Consider the following 20,358-nt stretch of genomic DNA (forward strand, 5'->3'; position numbering starts at 1 on the left):
TGCTCCGTGGAAGGAAGGTGGGGCAGCAAAAACTTCCTTGCTGTCCCCCTCCTGGTCAGCTCTCTCCTGCAGGGGAAGATAAAGGTTTGGCTTTGACCGACCTTTCCTGGGACACCCCTGCCTGAGGCCTCCAGCCTGGGCAGGGGATTGAGGGGGCGTCTCCACTTACGGCTGCCCAGCTCAGAGCCCGCCCCAGCTTTACAGGAAGCGGAGCTGAACTTTGGCAGCGGGAGAGAAAGGTGGGGGGATTGGGCACCAGGACCAGCTGCATTGATTTCTGTCTGCACTTCTTGGAAGCCCTGTCATGAGCAAAACAGGCAGCGGGTAAACAGTAGACGGCAGCCCCGGCAGCAGGGCGGGCCTGGCTGGCCTGAAAGTCTGTCTCAGCTCCAAGTGTCTGCTAGATTCTGACTGTCGCTGTTGGGGGCACCAGTGCCCCTTGGGTTCAGACCTGAGGCCTCCTGAGACTCCACCATCTGTCCAGGTAAGGTCTGACCTGGCCAAGGGGCAGGGCCTGGATTCAGAAGTGCACCCCTCACCATGGCCCTGCCAGACCAGAGCCTCAGGTACTCATGGTCCATTCATTCCATCCCCACGGGCCTTCAGAGGATGCCAGGCCAGGTCTGAGGGCAGGAGGAGATGTCTGCCACCAGCTCCTGACCCTGCCCTCAGCCTGGCGTGCAGCAGCTGCTCTCCCCGACTTTGGAGGACAGCTCTGATATCTTTTTCATCCCAGCTGCTGTTGGGCACTTGAGAGCCGCCAGGCCACAGCCATCTGGGCAGGCCGACCCTGTCTGCTCAACTCAAAGCCACGAAAATTACAGCTCAGACAAGATCAATATGATCACATCCTGGGGCCTTCAGAGGATGCTTTTGCTTTGAGAAGAGGTCAGAAGGGGTCTCAGATTTATAAATATATTATTATTTAAGAGAGGATTCCTGGTGGTCTGTAAGAGTTTGTTGGCTGGGGAGACAGCCTCTCTCTGGCCTCCTGGATGCTCTCTGGAACAGAGCCAAAGTGTCCAGGCTGCTTAGGTGGGGGTAGGCTGGGGGCTTACACTAGCAACAAGGGGGTCTTCAGAGTTTGGGTTTGGTTCTGGAGAGGGAGATGTTCACCTTCCTTGTGTGTCCATTTGGTGCTGACAGCTTGTGCTGGACACATGTTTTCTGGAAAAGAACTCATCAAGCAAATATGTTTAAGTAGTGCTTCATTTTTCTTCCTTTCATTAAGTGCTTGTTGTAGCCTGGGCATTGTTCTACAGGCTGAGGGAATAGTATTGTTATGAAGTCAGACGGGGGCCTTGTCTTTTGGAATTTATATTGTCATTTTTTTTACCCTTACTAGTGAGGAATCAGAGAGGTGGAGTGACTCGCCCAGGACCACTCAGCAAGAGGCCCCTGCCAGGTTCAATTCTCACTAGTAAATGAACAAAATAATCTCTTGATTAAGTGGGAAACTGAGTCTGAATAATGCTGCTGATGATAATCAGCATTAATTGGGGCTTACTGTTGCCAGGAACTGAGCTAATAAGTGAATTCCAAGAGATCTGTATTACTGTCATCTCATCTTTTTAAAGTTTTGAAAGCTGAAGTTTAGAGAGATGAATTCACTTTCCCAAAGTTAGAAAGCCAGCAAGTTGCAGGGCTTGAAGTTTAACCCAGGATCTGGGCCTTCAAGCTTAAACGCATTTTATAGGTACTTTCTGGGTTTCCCACTAAGCCTGATGTGCTGGAGAGGAAGGTCACATTGGCTTGTTATATGAAGGTCCAGGATTTGGGTTGGGATAGTGCAGTCGAGGAGGGTGCTGATTCACTACTGACACCCAGCGTAATAATAGCAATAATATTAACAACAAAAACAACAGATTCCATTTGTTGAGCATTTGAGTAATTCCCATGTGCCTTCCTTATAAAGGGCTTCCTTGACAGGTCAGTTGGTAAAGAATTTGCCTGCAATGCAGGAGATCCCGGTTTGATTCCTGGGTCGGGAAGATCCACTGGAGAAGGGAAAGGCTACCCGCTCCAGTATTCTGGCCTGGAGAATTCCATGGTATGTATAGTCCATGGAGTCGCTAAGAATCGGACACGACTGAGCGACTTTCACTTCCTTATAAAGGTTACCTTAAAATACATAGCTGGATTTAAAATACATGGCTGTTTTGTTATTCTCATTTGGTGGATGAGAAATTGAGTCACTTTCGCAAACTCACGTAGCCAGGAAATACAGAGCTGAGATTGGAACCTTGTTTGCCTGCGTGGCCCACAGAGCCTTGCTGGTTCTCCCAGCAGCTGCTTCGAGGAGCCCATGATGGTGTCTACACTCTGCTCGCGTCTACCTCTTCATGGAAGTGACTTGCCTCAGTCTCCTTTGTCAGACGGTCCGGATGTCTTCTCCCAGTTTGCTGTCTTCTTCCAGCCCTGCCTGGGACTCTTACATTTTCCCTTGTAAATCCTTTCTAATCAGGTCAGCTGTGGAACACGGGCCCCCAAATAATGCCAAGTACAGCCTTTGCTGCCGCTGGATTTCCTGCTTGCTTAGCAATATGGAAACTTTGGCGTGGGTATGTGTCCTTTTCAAAAAATCCTTTATTTGCTCTGCTCTTGTTTTTATAAGATATGGCTCTTAATGAAGCTTTAATTCAAGGTCAAAGAGTCCAGAAGTTGGTGAGAGAGTCCATGGCCCCTGTGGGTCCTGCTAGACACATAAACAGCCAATGGCTGGCTTTTTTCATCTCCTCCTTTAAACAGTCCCATTGCAACAGAGCTCTTCCTTGCACGAGGAGGTAAAATATTTGAACTGACTGTATTGCCTGTTCCTAACTGTTTGCAAAATGTAGCCAGGCTCCCCTTGTCTTTGTTTATTTTTTCCTTTTCTGTAGTTCAAAGAAAATAATTTATTAACTTGGGAATTAGGGGTAATATCGTTCCCCAGCCCTTCAGCTCCCTGAGGCCTGGGCTAGCCTGCCTGCCCTGCTTGGGAAGTTGAGACAGCCTTTTCCGTCAAAGGCACAGCCATGGCAAAGCCCAGGTGGACAAGGCTAATGTATTCGCAGTCATGATACGAAAAACCCGAGTGTCTGGAACCCAGCCCCTGGGGACTGGCGGGGCCACGCCATCGACCTGAACCCACTGGACTGCGCCCTCGTCTAAATCCATCAGGCTCGCCAGCCCTGGTCTTGGACCACTGAATAATTTACAGTCCTGCAGAGCGGCAAGCAGCAGGTCACTGGAGTTCATGGGTTAATAACAGGTTTGGTTTTCGATGTCAGCAGCTCTCTTGATAACGTATGAAAGAATCCTATTCTGTTGATTAGATTTTGAAATGGATCAATTTTTAATCAGCCAAACACCTGACTCACTCAATAAGAGTTGCATTGTGGAGACAGGATGGAGGCCTGCTTTATTTACAAGAGTGTTTGTTTTTTGGGAGCCATACGCAAATTCCCACCCGGGTCCCTCCTCCTGGAAGAATTGACCGGATTATCTCCCACCTCAAATGGCAGCCTTTGATTCACCTTCTGATTAGTTGGGAAATCCATGGATCTGTTTAAGAGATAAGAACAGCAGCTAAAGGTTTGATTTAGTCATCTGTGGTTATTGATGGGAAAAGCATTTATTTGCCAATGGAGAAATTTTGCTTAATGTAACAGCACAGAAGAAGGGAGGACAAAGGGAGTCCTGGCAATAACCGGGGCGGGGTGGCAGAGGTGTTTTACCACTGGGGGTGGCTGAGGTTTTCAGCCCTATCCTCTATGAGATTTTCAAAACAATAGTATGAATGTGGGCCAGGAAGCAGATTGAATGCATGGAAGGTTCATTGCGAAGGGTGTTGCTTCGGGCCATTTTATTCATTCAGTGAACAGTTTAGCCCACACTGTGTGCCAGGTACTGACTGTACTGGCCATCAGGGATGAAGCTGTTATGGAGACAGACAGGATTCCTGCCCACAAAGAGTATGCATTCTGGTCTAGGGGAGGGGGAGGCAGGCAGTGAAGGGAAAACAGCACATATAATTATGAAACATGCGGAGTTTTGTGAGACAACGCTGAGGAAAAATAACAAGAACGTTGCATTTCAGTGGTAATCAAGGAAAGTCTCTCTGAGTAAGGAGAAATCAGAAATGGGAAGAGAGCACCAGGTGGGAGGGGCAGCAGGGGTTCAGGCCTGTAGACGTGTGTGCTGGATAACCAGATGAGGACATGTGGTGGATGATTGGGTGACAGGAGGGAGGGAGTCAGAAGAGAAGACTGGACAGGCAAACGGGCTGGGTTAGGTGGGAGGAAGACTGGGTTCATCTGCAGTGCCGTTGGGGAGCTCTGGAAAAGTTCTGAGCAAAGGAGTGGCTTGTTCAAGTTTTACTTTAGCAAAGGTCAAGCTGAGGTTAGTGGATTGTAGGAAATGCAGTCTCTTGTAGCCATCCAGTGAGTGGTGATGAGGGCATGGACTAGGGACACAAAGTGGGGAGAAGGGGACAGACTCAGCAGTTCTGCTCTGTGGCCAGGTGGCTAAGGAAGAGGAGATGGTGCTTGGGCCAGCTGGGGCCCCAACCTATAGCCCCAAGCTGGTGGTGGCCTGGTCCCAGGGGAAGTGGAGGGATTCTCTGTGGTGGAGCCTTGCTTGTCTGTGAGCTGGTCTTCCAGACTCCCTTTAGACTGGAACAGCTAGAAACGGGGCGGCACAGAAGTTGGGTCCTTGGGCTGAGAAATCAGATGTGAGGGCTTCCAGTCTGAACACTGCCTTTTGCAAGCCAGTTACCTCACACAAATTGCTCTTTGCACATACAAGCAAGTGAGAATAATTGTTGGTATAGAACTTTCCAGAAGAACTCATAAGACATTGCCAACAGTAGTTGGTTTCCCCTGGCAGGGGCACATGGGCTGAGTGGGAGATTGACTTTCTCCTCTGTACCATCTCGTAGCCTCTAAGTTTATGCCACAGGCGTGTGGTACTTGGTCAGAGTTGTCGTGCTATTTGTGATGTGCTGTGACATTCACCGGATGGACCTACAGTGGCATTTGAAGCAATGACTGGTGTTCCCACCCCCTCTTTTCCAGATAAGACTCGGAGAGGGCCTGTCACTTGCCTGCAGTCACATAGCTGTACCTGGTGGCTTTAGATCCTTCTCAGGCCCCAACCCCTCTCTTCCCCGCTCAGCCCCTCTTACCTGTTGCTGTTGGTTGAGGTTGTAGATTTGGTCAGTCTTTGAGAAGCTGGATTTTCCTGACACGAGTAGCAATTTCTCATTCCCCAGTGCTCTGCTCCAGGAACCATCGATTGGGCAGCTTTATTTATTAGCTTAATCGCTGCACATCCCTCAGCGACACTGTTCTTGCACTTGCATTGTCGGGGAGGCAGAAGGGCTTACATGCACACCTGTGTGTGCGCTCAAGCCTGGGAGTGTCCACGTGGATTTGGGACTGTGTAGGAGGAAGCCTGACTCACTTCCCATCTCTCCTAGGTGACAGGCAGGCTCTCACAAGCATCTTAATTTAGGCACAAGTCATTGCTCACCAAGGGATCTCAGTGGAAAGAACTCTCTGACCCAGCAACAGAAGTCCTTGATGGGAGTCCTGGCACATCCACTTGCTTGCTGTGTGACCTTTCGCCAGCCTGTTCTCTGGGCCTCAGTTCTTCATCTGTAAAATGGAAATGATGGTGATCTCTGGCCTTCTTGTCGCTTTTCTCTCTTCTCGCATGTCAGCATAGCTTGCTCCTTCACTTTAGTCTTCACTCAAAAGTTACCTTGTCAGGGAGGCCTTCTCTGGCTACCCTAAGTAAAATTTCACCTCACACACACACACACACACCGTTCTTCTCTTCCATGCTATATATTTTTTTCTTCCTTAGCACGTAACATGCTCTTAACTATTTGCCTTGTTTACTGGTTTCTTCCTTTTAAAATGGTTGCCCCAGCAGTGCAGAGGTTTTTACCTCTTTTGCTTGCTGCTGTCTTCGTAGCAGCTAAAATGGGACTTGGCACGTAGTAGGTGCTCAGCAAAATATCTGTTGAAGGAATGAATGAAATGAATCAGTGTGAAGGCCTCAGAACAGTGCCTGGTACATAGTAAGTACTCAACAAACTGCTGATAAGTTTTTCCTCACCTTTAAAATGGAGGCACTGTTGATAATAACTATCACAGAGTTTCTGTGAAGATTCAGTGATGTGGATATTGAGTTCTTGGTACAGCTCCCAATGCAGTAATTCTTCAATAAATAGGACCTATTACAGTTGTAGTTATAAGTACTAAATGAATAATAAAGGTGCCTTGGTAATGACAGCTTTTTTGAGAAGTGGATTTAGTGTCTGGGACCCAACGACCAGCCCTAGCCATAACTCTGTGATCAGTCCTGATTGGCTCCTGCAGTTGTGGGGTCACCAGGGGTCACGATCCTCCAGTTTGCCTTTGGCTGTCATCTGCCCAGAGAGTCTGGCCAAGGTTTGCAAATACCCTCTTGGACTCTAACTTTCTCAAGGAGGTGTCCCAAATTGTTCCAAGCAAAGTTCAAGTGATTTCATTTTTGAAAAAAATTATGAAAAGTGTTCTTTAAGAAGAGAAAGACCGATGATACTTATTGTCCCGGGGAAACATCCTCAGCACATGGTTATGTGGCTAAAAACTGAAGCTGAGCAGCACATAGTGTGTAATTTTATTTTGTTTTTTATATATAATTTTTGTAAATCAGAACAAGCAGAGCCTCTCTCCAGCCAGATGAATGAGACTTGTTCATGCTTAGACCTGGGTCTTGAGCGTCATCCCTAGAGTGTGTGAGGAACCCCATCCAGGACTCTTAATTGCAAGCAACAGAAACCGACTTGGCCTCCCACCAAGATTCATGTAAGGAGGGACTTCTCTACCCACAAGAAGAAGATTCTGATGCTGGCTTGCCAAAAAAGCACAGCAGCTGTTCACGGCAGTTGGGAGGGAATGGGATGGGATGGGGCAGGGATCCCCAAATGGAAATGAGGGGTGATTATTGGATGCAGTGAGAATTCATTCTGGGGTTAGGGGCTGTTCTCTGTGTAACCTGAGGCAGAGGCAAAAGCAGATGAACAGAACTGATGTCGGTCTCTTGGGACTTTGCAGTGGCTTCTGACAAGCTTTCGCCTGCTGGTGATATGTCTTTGTTCCCTGGGGGCTTCTGTCCACAACCTCAAGACCACTACCTGAGAGTGGGCAGGCCAGAAGTGCTGGGTAACTCTTGGGATCAGCCCTCAGTCTCAGGAGGTGTGTGTACACGTTCCAGCTCCCTTGCTCCCGAGTGGAAGAGTTCCTAGGTCTCTTCTGCGTTTTCTTTGGGTAGTGGAGATTATAGGTGACTTTTGTGTTTGGCTTTCTTCAGGAGGTTTTTAGGTTTTCAGCTTGGAGAATGTTTTATCTTGTCGTTTGAAATCAACCTGCTGCACAAGAGCAGGACTGCCCCCGGGCAGGTTGGGGGCATCTGTACAGGGACAGCAGGTAGCTTGGTAGCATCCTTGTCTCTGCTTACGTTGTGGACAGAGCAGTTCAGGCTTCTGCATCGAGCTGAGGTGAAGGGAAAAGAGAAAAGAGGGAAAGTGGAAACCACAGTACATTGTAGGGCAAAAATAAAGGGATTGGAAGCAGCCCAAATAAAAGGCTGATGGCCTGAACTGGTTGCATTTGGGGCATTTCCGGATTTGAAACTTCAGCGGGCAGAGGTGTTTGAGCACCTCCTGTGGGGGCATGTCCTGTGCGTTGTAAGATGTTAAGCAGCATCGCTGGCCTCTGCCCACCGAATTGCCAGCTGCCTCCACCCTAAGTGTGACAGTCAGTAATATGTCCAGATGTTGCCAGGTGTCCCCTGGGGGACACAGTCAACCCCAGTTGAGAACCACTGTGTCAGATTGGGTGGGAACAGGGAGCAGCCAACATACTGGTGATTAGTGATGTAGCCCAGAAGTAGGGCAGGAATGAGGAAGGAGGGCGCAGGTGTGAGAGGCCTTTGAGAACAAGAACCAGAAGGCCAGGGAATTAGAAGGTCAAGGAGACCATGGAGGGGAGAGATGTTGGATCCTGGACTTCTAGGGGATAGTGTCCAAGGCTCAGGAGCTGACCGGTCCATGGGACTGGAGCAGATGGAAAAGGAAGCAGAACCCTTTGGGGTGAAGGACTCTGGGGGCCCCCCAGGGTCAATGCATCTTGTGATATCTCCAGGGCTTAACTCAAAGAGAGACCTTGGTAAGGGAAGGGTGGTGGTGTTGAAAGAATGAATGAGTTAATAAATAAGCCAAATGGGCATTTTTTCCTAAAGAAGACTGAGATTCATGAACCTAAGAAACCATTTTCTCTGTTATTTAATGAGCACCTACTATGTGTGCAAAGGTGAGTCCTGGGCACCTATAAAATGATAGCACAGAGGAGGAGGGGTCACTGAACAAGCAAATAGATAATATATGATTACAGATGGCATGCTCTGCCAGAAAGGGAATTCATGTGTTGGGAGCCAAGTTTGAGGGTGGGGCTTAGTGACCACTCAAGCTGCTGTCAACAGGGCAGCCCACATTTGGTCCAGAGAACATACTCATTCAAGATGCCTTTGGTGGGGCCCAGGGTGACAGGCCATCCTTTGGCACAGAGGAACAGGGAGAGCAGACCAGCCAACAGGGCAATGCCATCGAATACTGAAGTGAGGATAATCAGGGAAAGCTTCTTTGAGGAGGTGACATTTGAGCCAGGAATGGAAAGTTGAGTAGACCTTTGCAAGGGGAAGGGTGAGGGAACAGCAGAGGCATCTTGACTGCTTGACAGAGGTTGGGGTTTATGGAGCAGATGGAGCCTTGACTCACCTCCTTAAACCTTACACATAGGTACAGCTTCCCTCCAGGCCTCGAGTAGTGAGGATCTGATTGATAAGGTGGGGTGGTTGGTAGCGTCTGGGGTAGTGGCCATTCTCACAGCCCTGATATAAAGGTTGTCTGCTCCCTTTTCTCCTATTCCTGCCCAGTCCCTGCTTCCAGGGGAGCGGGTTGGGAGGCCCACAGATGCCCTCCTCAGCTTGCATACCTTAGCATTTGGCAACCTGTGGATATTTTGTGAGTGTGAGTTTAGTTTCTTCAGTGCATCACTGGATAGAGCAGACTTAACTTTTTCTTTTTTTTAAGGCCAATTAAAAAAAATTCTTTCTTTTCCAGAGCAGGCCACTGGCTATTACGGAAATAGTAAACAGGAATCAGTGCCAGGGCGTAAGTGGTCGGTTTTAATTAGAACATTAAAGTATTTTAACGCTTACACTTTATATTTTTGTGAACTTGATTATATAGCATTTTAAATACCTGTGAACATTTTAAGGACTCTCAGCAATGAATTATTTGCAGTTTCACAGGAAACTTCTATTTTAAAAGCAAACGGTATGAGAGTGGCTCCAAAGGCTTGGCAGCGGTGACTGCACTGTATAATGAGGAACCACGTGGTGGGTTGCTTGGCAGATGGCCTGCTGGGCCTGCTGTCACCCAGGGTCCCTGACGACCCCCTTCTGGAAAGGCTCCTGCTGGGTGGAAGGGATTTGGGGAGGCCTCAAGGTGTCGTCAGGGTCCCCATGCCTCCCCACCCCCAGTCTTGAGGATTCTCCTGGAAGGCAGTTGAGGGGTGACTCTCCATCTTTTTCACTCTTTGCCACTGAAGCACCTTCAGGAGGCTCCTGGTTTCAGCCTTTACCCTGGGCTTCTCCCTACCCAACATCCAAAGAAGGCATCTTAAAACACAAATCAGTGTCATTGTCCAATTGCTCAGAAGCTTCCCAGGGGAAAGTCAGTGTCTACATCAGAGTCACCAAGCCATGGGCAACGAGACCGAGCCCTGTCTTTTCCTCATGACACCACAGCGCAGACACATGGGCCTTCTCATCATCCTTTTATCTCTTAATGTTTATTAAGCATCCACTATGTGCCAGGCATTGTTCTGGATGCCAGTGATTCCCTACTTCATGGAGCTTCCCCACTAGTCAGGGGAGACAGGTGCTGGAGAAACACATGAATACCAGGTGTGAGAGGAGGGGAAGGAAAGTGAACCAGGGCAGAGGATGGGGATTGTTGGGGGGTGCTGCTTTTGATGGGGGCAGTGAAGACAGTTTTCTCTCAAGAGGTGATATTTAAAGACCTTCATGAAATGAGGGAGCAGGCCAGTGGTGTGCTGGAGTTGGCTTGTGCAGTCTCACGGGAGAGCCAGTTATACCCATCTGCTCCCAGCTCCTTGTTCAGTGATATGTGGTTGGTAGCTTGAAGTCAGCCAGGGTCAGAGTATTTACTCCATGGAAGTTGGCAAGTGCAACCAATATGAGCTTTCTTCCCAGAGATCTGGTTGTTAAGCATTTACCAGCACACATCTGGAGCAGGTCATGCAGAAGGCTGTGGGAGGGGGTTCTGGGCATTCCCTGAAGGGGAAATATGTTAGGAAGGTTTGAGGAACATCTTGGAAGAGGGCAAGGATGGGACTGAGGGAGCGAGAAGGGGAGCACGAGAGAAGATGAAGCTAGAGGCTTCCCTGAATGCTTCTAGTTTCTGAAATCCTCGAGGCTTGTTTGTGCCCCAGAATCTGTGCACCTGCCAGTCTTTCTACCCAGGATGCTCTTCCCCTGGCTGGCTCCTGCAGCTCCTTTGTCCCCACAGAGAAGCTTTCCCTGACCATTTTTGCTAAAGCGTGTTTTCCTCCTTTATTCTTCTATCAGCACCCTTTGGTTCTCTTACCAGCGTTAGTCTCAATTTGTAATTGTGTATCGGTTGTTTATTGTGTTGGGGTCTATCTACCCCCACCGAAGGGCAAGATCTGAGAAGTGTTGTTGCTCCCCTCCATCTCCCCACCTCCGAACAAGGGCCTGCACAAAATAAATGCTCAGTTCCTTGCTGTCAAGTGTGGGAATGTTGATAGAAATCCTTTTCTGTGCCAGGCATTGGTTTGGGAGATGTCTTAACCACATGAGATCAGAAATTGAGGAACAGAAGCACAGATGGGGAAGCCAGAGGTTCCTAGCTTGTGCCCAGCCTTATTCCAGCAGCATAATTCCTGGGTTTCTTCTCCTTAACCCGGAAGCAACACAGCAGCATGTTGGGGCCTCTCTGACAGTAGACACAGTAATCGTCCCCTAGCTTCCAATCCCCTTGTCAGTGAGCAAAAACAACCTTTCTGCAACTGCTGAAGGTATTGGTGACATTGGAGGTTAAATATTCCTACTATATCATGGCTGGCATTTTTATTGTCACAAGAGCAATGGATGTCAGGAGTTCAGGACTTAAGATGGAGTTTATCTCATGACAGAGGAAATGCTGAGTCCACTGGCGTCTGGAATCGGGTGGCCAAAGGTGCATTGAGGACGGAAACGCTGTGATCACAGGGAATGAGTTCAGCTGACCTGATTATTTCTTTTTATAACGATGACAGCTTAGAACGTATCGATTGAGGTGATCAGCATTTAGGTCTTTCACAGTTAGTAAGGAACTGTTCAATTTATATTGGAAACCATCACTGTCCAGGGCCTTTAATGAGGTTATGTGGTACCCAGGAGAGGAGGACAGTTAACATCACAGAAGTGGGTGCAGGACCAAGAGAGGAAAAATGCTCCTTTTTTAGGCCATCAAATCACTTTCCTCTGCCCTGCTCAGTGGTTTGTAGGCCCTTTGGCAAGTTCCTTAGCCTCTTGTAACCTCAGTTTCTTCTTCTGTAAAATGGGCTAGTAGTGCCATTATCTCCAGGAGTAGTTTATGGTTTGTGAGGATTAAAAGTGATAATGTGTGTGCAGTAAATATTTTCAGGAAATGTTGCTCACTGTTAATTCAAGCTGTCAGGTGATGGTGTTGGTGCTTCCGAAGGCCATTTGAAATGGGAACATCGTAGGCTCATTTCAGTATGACTGGGGGCTTTCTGAAGAAAATGGCCTGAATGAAGAGTTGCCACAGGGTGTTCTGGCTCCTTGACTTGTCACTTCATCTTCAGGCAGTGCAGGTTTAACCAAAAGATAATGCATTTTCCTTGAGAAAGTGTTTGACACTTGACCTAACTCATGGGAGCATGTGCTAATTTTATCATTAATCAGAGAATTCTGTCCATTTCTGTATGTATTGCTGTGGAGTGGACTTCAAGTTGTCTGCACAATTATCCAGTTCTGTGTTACCTCAGAGGGTAGGGGCCTTTGTCAGTCTCTTGCTGCTGTGTCCTCAGCACCTAGAACAGCTCCTGCACATAGTAGGTGCTCAATAAATATTGGTTGAATCAATGAAATAATACGTCTGTAGGGGTTTAATATTTCCTCTGGGAAAGGCCATATCCCAGAGAAATGGAAACTTAAGTTCACACAAAAACCTGTACATAAATGTTCACAGCATCAGTATTCGTAATAGCCCCAAAGTGAAAGTAACCCAGATATTCTTCAGCTGGTCAGTGGTTGAACAAATTATGGTGGATTCATACCATGGAACACTACTCAGCAATAAAATACACCAGACACGGTGCACTAACAACTTGGATAAATCTTGAAGGAATTATGCTGAGTAAAAAAAGCCAGTCTCAAAAAAGATGACATACTAGATGATTCCATTTATATAGCATTCTTGAGAAGACAGAAATGGATAACAGGCTAGGGCTGGGAGCAGGGAGGGAAGTAGGTGTGATTATAAAAGGGCAGTGTGAGGGCCCCTTATGGTGGTAGAAATGTTGTGTGTGTTGCCTGTATCAGTGTCAGTGTCTTAGTCGTGATTTTGTATTGTTACTTTGTGAGTTATTACCAAGGGAAAAAGTGGGTGAAAGGTATGGGAGATCTCTCTGCATTCTTTGTTACAGCTGCATTAATCTACAATTATCTCACAATAAGAAGTTCAGTGTTAAAAAATGAGGGACTGAAAGCCCTTCATTAATCATGAGAGATACAATGGGCTGTACCTTTATTCTGTGATACATTAACTCAGGTTTACACAGCAGCCTCGTGAAGTAGACGGATGTGACGTCACCATTTTATGGGGAGGAAAACAAGCTCAGAGAGGTTAGGGGACTTGTCTGAAGACTCACAGCTGGCAGGTGGTGGAGGTGAGACACAAAACCTAGGAGTGTCTGGCCCCAGACCCTGATTTTTTTCCTCTAGACATGCATCGCTGAGTTTCTGCTCTTTGGATGCTGGCAGAGCCAGGAAGCTCGCTTCCTTCATGCAGTCACCTGACATCTGACCCCTTAGGTGGGCACCGCAGGTGACTGCTAAAGTGACTGACAGCTCGGTAGGGAAGAGGTGGCTGAGAGTAAGCCTAGGCTTCCCACCTGGCTGCTCCTAAGTGACCTGCTGACCTCAGAAGTCACGACCCCCTCCCCTTCCCACTCCTTTGGCTTATGCGAGGATGTTGAAGTATTGGTTTCATTATACCCATTTTACAGGTGGAGAGACTGAGGCGCAGGATAGAAAAGGACCTGGGGTTGTTCCAGGTGGAGGTGTGGTCCTTCCCACCGCTAGCATCCTGCGGTGGTGATAGTTCCTTGGACTTGTCCTGCCCCGCTGCTGCTTTCAGGGCAATGCGGCACAGGTTCTGCGGTGGGGTGCGTGGCTCTGAGATGGAGTCCTCGCCCTACAAATCTCCAGACTGTGGCCTGGGGCTAGTGATTTCTCTTTTCCAAGCCTCACTTTGCTCATCTGAGAAATGGGGATAATGAGGACTAAGTAAGAAAGCTGATAACACTTGGCAGGAAACAGACATCGCTGCCAACATCTGAGGTCTGATTGGAAACTCTTACCTAACTGCCCTGATGTTCAGAGCTCTGAGCAGAGTATGTTGAAAGGAGCAAAGCCCCTTCCGAGTTATATGCCCTGACATGGCTTCTTGGGGCACGTGATCTCCTGTGCTCAAGTTCTGCTTAGCTCTTGGTTTCCTGAGCAGGATGGTGTGTGCTGTAATAGAGGACATCCAGAGGGGCTGGGAGGCTTTCTGCCACAGATAGCATCTAAACTGAGAGCTGAAAGATGACTAGGCTTTGCTGGGTGAATGGGAGGCAGAGGACAGAGGGACATTCCAGGGAGAGGGAACAGTGGGTGCAAAGGCTCAGAGGTTAGAGCAGATGCATTTGGGAAAGTAACCAGGATGGTAATTCTTGAACATTAAACAAGCAGAACCCAGTCACTCTGGCCCTCCATCTCTTTTTCTATTAAGACAGAGTAGGCTAGAGGAGATCCAACCAGTCCATCCTAAAGATCAGTCCTGAGGGTTCGTTGGGAGGACTGATATTGAAGCTGAAACTGCAATACTTTAGCCACCTGATGCGAAGAACTGACTCATTTGAAAAGACCCTGATGCTCGGAAAGATTGAGGGCAGGAGGAGAAGGGGACGACAGAGGATGAGATGGTTGTCCATCACCAACCCAATAGACATGGTTTGGGTAAACTCCGGGAGTTGGTGATGCATAGAGAGGCCTGGTGTGCTGCGGTCCATGGGGTCACAAAGAATTGGACATGACTGAGCGACTGAACTGAACTGAGGCTGAAGGGATCCCAGGGAGATTCGTAAGAGAGTGAGGAATTGGACTTCGTCTTGAGGGTGATGGGGAGCCGTGGAGGGTTTTGAGCAGAGGAGTGGTGCGGATAGACTTACATTTGAGAAAGGTAGTTCTGGGTGGTGTGTGGAACAGAGCAGGGCAGAGGCGAGCCCCAAGTGGAGGCTACTATAGCATCTTGGTGAGCAATCATGGGGGCTAGAGCAGAGTCGTGGGGGTGGACTTGGATAGAAGTGGCTGAATTTAGGACATTGGTGAATGTCTGGTGTGGAAGGGACAGAACTTGGCAAGGGGCCCAATGAGGGAGCATCTTAAGTAAGCTAGATTTCTGATTTGGGTTCTCAGCTGGGCCACGTCGGGGAGGCCCCTTTACCTCTCATGGTCTCCTCTGTAACTTGGGATGATTTCCATGTTCCCCATCTCTTGGCTCCAGTGAGGGTCAAATGGAAAGCTCCTTGAGCCAGCACGTTACAGTGAACAGCAAAACCCCCAAACTCCCACCTCTACTCAGAGCTCATGAAAATTCCCAGGGGGACAAGGCACCTGACATTAAAGATATAACTCCTTTATTTTGTCCAGTGGTTTTTCAAAAATGCCATAGTCTAATCTGTTTAGCACAGACACTGTCTACTGGTTTTCTTTCCTTTTAATTGTAAAAGACTGGCTTGGGGTTCTCTCCCTTCTCTCACTTATCTCAGGAGAGGTGCTGACAGTGCCATCGCCAAATTGAAGGTTCCAGAACATGCGTCAGTATTTAGGGAGCTCCTGCTGTATGCCACAGCCTCTCCGTGTGTTACTGCCTTCTTTATCTTCTGGGTTAGAGGCACGGGTGATGGAGTCCAACAAGCTGGGGTCTGTATCTGGCTGTGCCATGTCCTAGCTAATTGGAGCCACTCCCAGCCTCACTTTGCACACCTGTTGCCAAAGGAGTCACTGAGCCCACTCCAGCCAGAGGCAAGGCGACTGGGTACAGTGCTGATACAGAGAATGGTCTCAGGAAGAGGCAATTGGCAATAAATAATTCCGGGAGGTTGGCCTCGTGTTGCTGTTCAGGGGAAGGAAGTGATATTTACAGCCTGAAAGCTGCCGAGGTAAATTTCCTGACTCAGCCATGCCCTTTCCACGAAGGTCTGGAGGAGACGTAGCTGGGGTCATTGCTGGCCAAGGTCAAGTATAACTGGATGGCCTGTACTCCCAGTCCAACCCCTCCAGTACAGGGGGAAACTCCATGGGGCCGTCAAGGGGTACAGGCCTGGGCCACCTCATCTCCGTTGTCCAAATGACAGGGCCCATTTTGATTTTTCACCCCAGCTGGCCTGGAACTTTCCAAAAGCCCAGATAATTGTCACTCATGGTTCTGCGTAATTTTCATAGAATAGCACTGGATTAGTTTCCTAAGGCTGCCGTGACAAATTACCAGCAACTCGCGTAAATAACAAAAATTTATTGTTTCACAGTTCTGGAGGCCAGAAATCTGATATCAAGGTATCAGCAGGGCCGTACTCCCTCCAGGGGCTCTAAGGGAGCTTCGGATGATGCCGGCCTCTCCTTGGCTTGCAGCTGTGTCACGCATTTCAGCCTCACTGTTACACAGTTGGCCTCCCTGTGTGTCCTCTCCTCTTCTTTTAAGGACAGTAGTCCTTGGATTTGGGGCTCACCGTAATCCAATATGATCTCATCTTTCTATTAATAATTACATCTGCAAAAACCCTGTTTCTCAGTAAGGTCGTAATCAGGGGTTCTGGCCATAGTCTGGACATGGCTCAGTGCCTGAGGATGGGGAACGCTGCACTATCCAACTCAGTACCAGCCTTTTTGGAAAATGTTGCAAGCACACGTCCTTTTCACTCTGAGCTTTGTTCGGAGTTCTTTGGGGACGTGGAAAGGGGGTGTGGGGCTGACTCCCCCAACCATGGGCAGGAAAAAGGGCTCCCAGTGTTACTCCTAAGTGCTACTGGAAAAAAAACCTGAGACTTGAAGTCTTTACTGTGGTTGAGAGGAGAAGCAGAGGTTTCTGAACAGGGCTGAACTAAGGTCTGGGGTGGTGGTTTCCTTAGTCCTCGACAACTTGCTCTTCCCTGAGCCTCAGTTTTTCTCTCTATAAGTTGGGGATAATATCAGCACCTTCACGGCTTGTGAAGATATCACATAAGGATTTTAGTGCTCAAGGCTTGTGAGTCCAGGGTCTCATGGTTTGGACAGAGAAGCAGGGGCTGAGAGGACATTCCTGGCAGGAAGTGACCAGCTGAGAAGGGCTAATGTGCTGCTGCTCCCTCCTCTCATATCCAGCCTGGGTTCCTGCCAGCGATTGGATTTAGAAGGGTCTGAGCCCATTATAGTAAAACTAATGAGTATGTATTTAGAGGCTAATCTTCACAGTGATCCTGTGAATCAGAGACTGCTGCCATCCCCATTTTACAGAGAAGGAAACTGAGACTCCAGGAGGTTGAAGTTACTTGCCCAGGGGCACACGGCTGTAGGTGGTAGAGCTAGGATTCAAATGCAGGTATGTCCAAGTCCCACTTCCCTGGTTCCATCTCCCTTCCTTAGGCTCCTCCATGCCACGGTTTCCCCATCTGTAAAATGGCATCTTCTCTGAGTTCCTGACTCCAGCAGAACAGTGCTGAGTACGAAGTCCAGAGCATTACATAAACCCTGGTTTCGAGGGTGTCTCAGCTTCCATCTCCTGTCCCTCACACCACAGCGACTTGAGATTTTTACATAGACGGGAGCTGTATGTGGGGTGGTGAGCAAGTGAATGTGTGTGTGTGTGTGTGTGTGTGTGTGTGTGTGTGTGTGTGTGTTTGCAACAAATATTTTATAATAGACAAGCCTTGTCTGCCACTTCTAAAAGTAGTTAAAAAAAAAAAAAAACAACCCACTTTGACAAAAGTAAAAATAACCCAAAGCCTGAGTCACCAAAGTCACTGAACTCAGCCAGAAGGGGCTGCTCTGAGCTGTGGCTACTTCTGCCTGCCCAGGGGCAGCAGGCCAGCGGCCAAAAGTTTGGGGGATGGGCACGTGGGCTTTCAGGGGAAAAGTCCCAGTGGTTAGTTTGTGGGTGTAGTGACTGTCCATCCACTTTTTTTTTTTTCCCTACAGGAGGAAATGTCTCCTAAAAAATGCTCCTTATTCTCTCTTAAAAGTGACTTGACAATTGATAATTTTGCCCTAGTGACAGGCACCTTAGAGCTTTTATTTCTTGGAGGCCAAACATTGATGTTGTGTGAAATGGGAGCTTGGCGGAGCCTTTGTGCGGATCTCAGGCTTCCTGAAAAATTTATTTACTGTGACTGTGATCTGCAGGAGCGAATTGATGTTTATCTATAGTCGTTCTCGCCAGCCAGGAGGGGGAAAAAATGCATAGCTGCACTTTCCTCGGAAGCCTTGGAAGGCTGTTTAAATAAGTATCTAATAGCGAACTTTCAATAGCAGACAAGCAGCTTGATGGACATGGTGCAGTGTGTATTAACCATAAGCAGGCTTAATCTTTCCCTCATGTTTTAGGAGAAACATTATAACCTTCTGGCCAAGGAATTCATGAGAACCAGGTATTTGAAGCTGAGCAAAATTATCCTGGCCATGCCTGTGGCAGAATCGATAATTCTGAGAGACACACGAAGGAGGGGAAGCAGAGGCTGCGGTGGTCCCATGCGAGCAGCCCCGGCCACCTCCTTCTGGCCGGAAGGTCAGGAGAAGTATGGGGGGGTCTGAATTGGCAGGGGGAGGTCAGGATCGTGCCATAAGCCTGGCTTTTTCATCAGGTAAGTAACTTCTGCTGCTCCTCCCAGCTTGGAAGGTTGGTGAGGACAGAGAACAGGGATACGTACCTTACCACTGGGCTCTGGCAACAGCGCAACAGCGCCTGACCCTTTGGTGGCACCCATCATTTTAAATGATGAAAAGGATTTATGTGATTCCCCAGGGAGTGTCTGTCTTGCCCTTTAGAGCCAGAAGTTCTATGCGGCCTGGAAAGCATCTTGTTTAGCCATGAAGTCTCTCTTGATCTCTAGGAAAAGGGAGACTCTTTGTGTTATCAGTTCATTTCAGTCGCTCAGTCGTGTCTGACTCTTTGCGACCCCATGAATTGCAGCATACCAGGCCTCCCTGTCCATCACCAACTCCCACAGTCCACCCAAACCCATGTCCATTGAGTCGGTGATGCCATCCAACCATCTCATCCTCTGTCGTCCCCTTCTGCTGCCCTCAATCTTTCCCAGCATCAGGGTCTTTTCCAACGAGTCAAGCTCTTCACATGAGGTGGCCAAAGTATTGGAGTTTCAGCTTCAACATCAGTCCTTCCAATGAACACCCAGGACTGATCTCCTTTAAGATGCACTGGTTGGATCTCCTTGCAGTCCAAGGGACTCTGAAGAATCTTCTTTAACACCACAGTTCAAAAGCATCAATTCTTCGGCGCTCAGCTTTCTTTATAGTCCAACTCTCACATCCATACATGACCACTGGAAAAACCATAGCCTTGACTAGACAGACCTTTGTTGGCAAAGTAATGTCTCTGCTTTTTAATATGCTGTCTAGGTTGGTCATAACTTTCCTCCCAAGGAGTAAGCGTCTTTTAATTTCATGGCTGCAATCACCATCTGCAGTGATTTTGGAGCCCAAAAAAATAAAGTCTGACACTGTTTCCACTGTTTCCCCATCTATTTCCCGTGAAGTGATGGGACCGGATCCCATGATCTTAATTTTCTGAATGTTGAGCTTTAAGCTAACTTTTTCACTCTCCTCTTTCACTTTCATCAAGAGGCTCTTTAGTTCTTCTTCACTTTCTGCCATAAAGATGGTGTCATCTGCATATCTGAGGTTATTGATATTTCTCCTGGCAATCTTAATTCCAGCTTGTGCTTCCTCCAGCCCAGCGTTTCTCATGATGTACTGTCCATATAAGTTAAATAAGCAGGATGACAATGTACAGCCTTGATGTACTCTTTTCCTAATTTGGAACCAGTCTGTTGTTCCATGTCCAGTTCTAACTGTTGCTTCCTGACCTGCATATAGGTTTCTCAAGAGGCAGATCAGGTAGTCTGGTATTCCCATCTCTTTCAGAATTTTCCACAGTTTATTGTCATCCACACAGTCAAAGGCTTTGGCATAGTCAATAAAGCAGAAATAGATGTTTTTCTGGAACTATTTTACTTTTTCCATGATCCAGCAGATGTTGGCAATTTGATCTCTGGTTCCTCTGACTTTTCTAAAACCAGCTTGAACATCTGGAAGTTCACGATTCATGTATTGCTGAAGCCTGGCTTGGAGAATTTTGAGCATTACTTTACTAGCGTGTGAGATGAGTGCAATTGTGCGGTAGTTTGAATATTCTTTGGCATTACCTTTCCTTTGGATTGGAATGAAAACTGACCTTTTCCAGTCCTGTGGCCACTGGTGAGTTTTCCAGATTTGCTGACATATTGCGTGCACCACTTTCATAGCATCATCTTTCAGAATTTGAAATAGCTCAACTGGAATTCCATCACCTCCACTAGCTTTGTTGGTAGTGATGCTTCCGAAGGCCCACTTGACTTCACATTCCAGGATGTGTGGCTCTAGGTGAGTGATCACACGATCATGATTATCTGGGTCATGAAGATCTTTTTTGTACAGTTCTTCTGTGTATTCTTGCCACCTTTTCTTAATATCTTCTGCTTCTGTTAGGTCCCTACCATTTCTGTCCTTTACTGAGCCCATCTTTGCATGAAATGTTCCCTTGGTATCTCTGATTTTCTTGAAAAGATCTCTAGTCTTTCCCATTCTATTGTTTTCCTCTATTTCTTTGCATTGATCACTGAGGAAGACTTTCTTATCTCTCCTTGCTATTCTTTGGAACTCTGCATTCAAATGGGTATATCTTTCCTTTTCTCCTTTTCT

At 47.7% G+C, this 20,358-nt stretch overlaps 1 protein-coding gene across 4 annotated transcripts in view; it reads left to right on the forward strand.

Moving 5' to 3' along the window:
- The window catches only part of CUX2 (cut like homeobox 2), a 275,147-nt gene that overhangs the window by 40,300 nt on the left and 214,489 nt on the right, over positions 1-20,358 (forward strand). For 2 of the 4 annotated variants that reach the window (XM_042234615.2, XM_060401164.1), the window contains exon 1: positions 327-484. The exons of the other annotated variants lie outside the window; for them this stretch is intronic. The gene's annotated coding sequence lies outside the window, so the exon portion shown is untranslated. Of the gene's footprint in view, positions 1-326; positions 485-20,358 lie in introns of those variants that run through there. 4 annotated transcript variants of the gene reach the window in all.

The sequence above is a fragment of the Ovis aries genome, chromosome 17 (genome assembly GCF_016772045.2).
Source record: "Ovis aries strain OAR_USU_Benz2616 breed Rambouillet chromosome 17, ARS-UI_Ramb_v3.0, whole genome shotgun sequence".
NCBI lineage: Eukaryota > Metazoa > Chordata > Mammalia > Artiodactyla > Bovidae > Ovis > Ovis aries.